Source organism: Suncus etruscus, chromosome 10, assembly GCF_024139225.1.
Source record: "Suncus etruscus isolate mSunEtr1 chromosome 10, mSunEtr1.pri.cur, whole genome shotgun sequence".
NCBI lineage: Eukaryota > Metazoa > Chordata > Mammalia > Eulipotyphla > Soricidae > Suncus > Suncus etruscus.
The window spans coordinates 76,341,333-76,347,229 of NC_064857.1; the positions used below are offsets into that span (position 1 = coordinate 76,341,333).

The 5,897-nt window shown below is 35.2% G+C and overlaps 1 non-coding gene across 1 annotated transcript; it reads left to right on the top strand.

Annotated features, from left to right (window-relative positions):
* The first annotated feature begins 321 nt into the window (after positions 1 to 321).
* Positions 322 to 485, top strand: LOC126021771 (U1 spliceosomal RNA). The gene has a single exon (XR_007500245.1). It is a non-coding gene; the product is annotated as a U1 spliceosomal RNA (small nuclear RNA).
* Positions 486 to 5,897: the final 5,412 nt, after the last annotated feature.

Here is a 5,897-nt window from a genome sequence, read left to right on the forward strand (position 1 = left end):
TATAGTTTTTATTTCTTATATATATTTTATTTAAACACCTTGATTACAAACATGATTGTGGTTGGGTTTCTGTCATGTAAAGAACACTCCCCATCACCAGTGCAGCATTCCCATCACCAATGTCCCAATTCTCCCTCCTCCCTACACCACCCCTGGGTACTCTACACAGGCTTTCTATTTCCCTCATACATTCTCATTGTTAGGATAGTTCTCAATGTAGTGATTTCTCTAACTAAGCTCATCACTCTTTGTGGCGAGCTTCATGAGGTGAGCTGGAACTTCCAGCCCTCCTCTTTTTGTCTTTAAAAATTATTGCAAAAAATACTTACCTGGCAGGGGAGATACCATGATCACGAAGGTAGTTTCCCCAGGGCGAGGCTCACCCATTGCACTCCGAATGTGCTGACCCCTGCAATTTCCCCAAATGTGGGAAACTCAACTGCATAATTTGTGGTAGTGGGGGACTGTGTTCGTGCTCTCCCCTGAAAAAAAATTATTGCAAAAATGTCTTTCATTTTTCTTAAAACCCATAAATGAGTGAGACCATTCTGCGCCTTTCTCTCTCTGACATATTTCACTCAGCATAATAGATTCCATGTACATCCATGTATAGGAAAATTTCATGACTTCATCTCTTCTGACAGCTGCATAATATTCCATTATGTATATGAACCATAGTTTCTTTAGCCATTCATCTGTTGAGGAGCATCTTGCTTGTTTCCAGAGTCTTACTATAGTAAATAGTGCTGCAATGAATATAGGTGTTAGGAAGGGATTTTTGTATTGTATTTTTTGTTCCTAGGGTACATTACTAGGAGTGGTATAGCTGGATCTTATGGGAGCTCAATTTCCAGTTTTTGGAGGAATCTCCATATCGCTTTCCATAAAGGTTGTACTAGATGGCATTCCCACCAGCAGTGAATAAGAGTTCCTTTCTCTATACTTCCCCGCCAACACTGCTTATTCTCATTCTTTGTGATGTGTGCTAATCTCTGTAGTGTGAAATGGTACCTCATAGTTGTTTTGATTTGCATCTCCCTGATGATTAGTTATGTGGAGCATTTTTTCATGTGCCTTTTGGGCATTTGTATTTCTTCTTTATTAAAGTGTCTGTCCATTTCTTCTCTCCATTTTTTGATGGGATTAGATTTTTTTTCTTGTAAAATTCTGTCAGTGCCTTGTATATTTTGGAGATTAGCCCCTTATCTGATGAGTATTGGGTGAATAGTTTCTCCACTCAGTGGGTGGCTCTTGTATTCTGGGCACAATGTCCTTTGAGGTGCAGAAGCTTCTCAGCTTAATATATTCCCATCTGTTAATCTCTGCTTTCACTTGTTTGGATAGTGCTGTTTCCTCCTTGAAAATGCCTTTAGTTTCAATGTCATGGAGTGTTTTACCTACGTGTTGTTCTATATACCTTATGGTATCAGATCTGATATCGAGGTCTTTAATCCATTTGGATTTTACCTTTGTAAATGATGTTAGCTGGGGGTCTAATTTCAATATTTTTGCAAGTGGCTAGCCAGTTGTGCCAAGACCACTTGTTGAAGAGGCTTTCTTTGTGCCATTTAGTATTTCTTGCTCTTTTATCAAAAATTAGGTGATTGTGTGTCTGGGGAACATTCTTTGAGTATTCAAGCCTATTCCACTGATCTGAGGGTCTGTCTTTATTCCAATACGATGCTGTTTTGATAACTATTGCTTTGTATTACAGTTTAAAGTTGAGGAAAGTTATGCCTCCCACATTTTTTTTCCCAATGATTGCTTCAGCTATTCAAGGTTGTTTATTGTCCCAAATGAATTTCAACAGTGTTTGATCCACTTTTTTGAAGAATATCATAGGTATCTTTATTTAACCTTGATGTAGAGATGATCAACTTTGAACACCAAAACATAGAATTAAGGTGGAAATAAAAAGATAAACAAAGCCAGAATAATATTTTAATAGGTAGGGCTAATTTGCAGTACTCTATATGGTTGCCCAAGTCTGCCAGAAATAATCCCTGAGCACAGAGTCAGAAGTAAGCTCTTAGAATGAGAGCCAGGAGTAAGACCTGAACACTACCAAAGTGCCCCACAAACAAGATAAATATAAATTTAAATTTAAAATGTTAGAAATTTCCTTTAAGATGATTCAAGATGGAGCAGTGAAAAATAGATAAAAATTAGAATAGATTTTAAATTCATAATTAAAGTAGTCATTAGACCTTTGGACATAGAAAAGTTTAAATATTCTGTGGTAAAATTTTACTTCTCTATTTTATAATAATTTTATATTCATATTTTATTATATTTTTAATATTTTAAAATATATGAGAGAAGTACACAAATGATAAGCATTTAACAAAATGCTTTATCATTTAACAATATTATTACAATAGAAAGTGATGTATGATCATTTTAAAAGTAAGTTAACAGTTATTGACATTCCAAAAGCCAGGATCTCCTACATGCTATGCACATATTATTCTCCTGAACAAAATCCTCACTTTTATTGAGATTTAAGAAATGCTTTTCCAGAAACCAACTATTTCTTGATCCTATTCTGAGTTCTCCAATTTATCCTTTGAATCCTCCAAATGCAAGCCCAACTTGTCTTTATTTTGGATGTTGCCTTTATAGTCTCTAACAATTGTGGAAGGGTGCAGAACTCTAGTTTATGTTAATGAGGGAGGGTTTTGTTTAAGAACCATTGATACACATTTCTAGAATGGCTTAAGGGAAAAGGCTGACAATTGTATGGACCATTCAGTGTCTTGGTGGTTAGCCATCCAGCTGACCCAAGCCTGCTTCTTAATTGTTTTACTTTTTTGGGGGGAGGGGAAGGAATCCCTCAAAAGAGGGAAGACCTTTTGTTGTCTAAGTTTATGTAATTTTGCATTTTGCCATCTGGTGGATTTCCTCTGAAATTGCAACCATTAGACATGTATTAGTAGTGGACATTGATAAAATCTCACCAGACTACATCTTATGATTCTGATAAGAAAATGAAGTAAAAAATAAAGTTATAACTCTGTGCTATAAATCACATTTTTGTATATAAGAAACATAAAACATGAGAATATTAATGTTGCTGGTATATTATTTTATTATTCCTCTGATTCTAAAATTTAAATAACAAAACCGGATGTTACTAGATATCAGACACTGATGCATTATGGTATAAATAATATTGTATATGTATATGTATGTTTGTTAAGGAAATACTCTGAAATAGAGAAAGAGACATTGGAGAGACATTGCTTATCTTTTATTTAGCCAACCCCAGAGTCATCTTTGGCACAACTTATAGTATCTTGAGAAGTAACAGGGTTGTAATATCTTAGCTAAGAAGGACCCATTCCATTGAAATTCACATTAAGCACCTTTTTGTTTCACTATTAATTACAGATGTCTTAGATATAGGCTATTTCAATTCAAGAAACTGATGTGAGTATATATGTCCCATGATTTTTAAGTTTTATTTAAGATTTATAGTGGCTATACAAAGTGTGAAAATGCAGCTTTTGAAGGCCAGCATTCTTTTGGACTATTTTAAAATTATTCTTTTAATCTGTGAAGAATGCCTCAGTAACAAGATTTTTTTTTTTAATATTTGAAAAGGAGTAATAACATAACACCTACAGTGCATAAAATTCCATGATTTGCTATTTGAAACATTTCATTTTTCTGGGAATAGAAGTGGAGTAATGAGGGGAGAGAGGCAAACAGAGAGAGAGAAAGAGCAAGGGGAATAGATGGAAAGAGGGAATAAGAGAAGGAGGTTAAGAGAGTGAAATTATTGGTGGAAGGCAGGGAGGAAAGTTAAGATTATTAGGATATATTCACTGATTTTTTTTTTTAAAAACCTAGTAACTGGTTGTGTCTGTGGAATGTCTTGGCTGGTGTATTTAGGTGTATTTGTGTGGTCAAGTAACTGTTGCAGTGAAGTAAACTTTACTAAAAAAAAAACAAACAGCACTCAGAAGAGACATAAAAAGAAGAATGGTTCTATTTTTACCCTTGGGCTCAGCTCGGTTTGTACCAAAAAGGCTGAAATACCTTTCAAAACTTTGGTAACACTTGTATAGGGGTCTGCACTAGTAGCTGGAGTGGGAATTGTACAGAGTCAGGGATTACACATTAAGGAGTAGTGATATATTACTCAAGCATGTCATAGTTAGACAACACAGAAATTTGGTAAATACAAGAAAACATTGATCTCATAAACACAGGACTGGGAGTCTGACTTGTCCTATTTGTAGAGATGTTTAAATGGAGACAGGAACCAAGTCCCTACCTCACATTATTCTTGGTCTGGTTATCTATAGTTTCACAATAATGTGTTCCTCCCCTAGGCTTCAAATGGGAATTAGCCCATGACTTCTGTAGAGGTTTTATTCCATTAGTGTTTTATTTGAATCTCCGTAAATTATAAAGTTACAGAGATATTTGTGATTGTCTTCCAGAAGCACAATATTAGGGGGCCGGGAAGGTAGCGCTAGAGGTAAGGTGTCTGCCTTGCAAGCACTAGCGTAGGACGGACCGCGGTTCGATCCCCCGGTGTCCCATATGGTCCCCCCAAGCCAGGGGCGATTTCTGAGCGCATAGCCAGGAGTAACCCCTGAGCGTCAAACGGGTGTGGCCCAAAAACAAAAAAAAAAAAAAGAAGCACAATATCATCTGTTCCAGGAAGACAAAGTGGGCATTGTCCCCCCAAAAAAAACTATGCTTATTTTTCCTATTGTTAATTTTTTATTTTCTATGTTTTATTATATAGTACCTGCATAGCATTATATTCATCTTTATGTACAAAAATACTCAAATTATTCTCCTTACTACTGTTTGAATCAAACAGTTACTTATATTTTCTCATGAGAATGATTGCTACAAACAAGTGATCTTATGGCCTCCATATCAGCTTGAGTTGATGATGAAAAATAAGCACCTGATCTACAAATTGGACCAATCATTGCTGATCCCTGGAGTGTTTGAGTTTAGGAAGCTGGAGAGACTATTAATCAACCCTTAACTGATACTTGACACTGTGGAAAGTCATTATATAAACAAATTTATGAGGCAACAATTATTTACATGTTTATATATTATAGGGGGGATAGGATTTCACCCATAAGTGTGCCATATCTTTATAACACATGTTTATATATTTTAGGGGGGATAGGATTACATCCATAAATGTGCCAGTATCTCTATAACACTGTCTATAGTACCCTTTAATGCTATTTACTTCACGCTTTAGTAGTATAAGTACTTTTTAAAATCAAAGTGTAAAGGTTTGTTTTTACTGAATATTGTCTAGTCCAAGCTGCTTTTATTTCTTTGAGTGAAATCTTTAAATATTTGTGACCATTTGTGACTTATTTTGCTTACCATAATAGTTTCATCCATATTACTCTCAATATCATGGAGTGTTTTACCTATGTGTTGTTCTATATACCCCATGGTTTTAGGTCTTACATCAAGGTCTTTAATTTATTTGGATTTGACCTTTGTGCATGGTGTGAGATGTGAGATGGAGGTCTGAGTTTGCTTTTTTAGTAAGTGGCTGACCAGTTGTCCCAACACCAATTGTTAAAGAGACTTTCCTTGCTCCATTTTACATTTCTTGCCTCTTTATCAAAGATTAATTGATTGTATGTCTGAAGAACATTCTCAATACTCCAATCTATTTCATTGAGCTGAGGGTCTGTCTTAATTCCAGTATCATGCTGTTTTAATAACTATAGCTTTATAATAAATTTAAAATTGGGGAAAGTGATGCCTCCCATATTTCTTTTCCCAAAGGTTGCTCTAGCTATTTGTAGTTGTCTATTCTTCCAAATTAATTTCAGGAGTGTTTGATCCACTTTGAGGAATGTCATGGGTATCCTTAAAGGGATTGTATTAAATATATACAA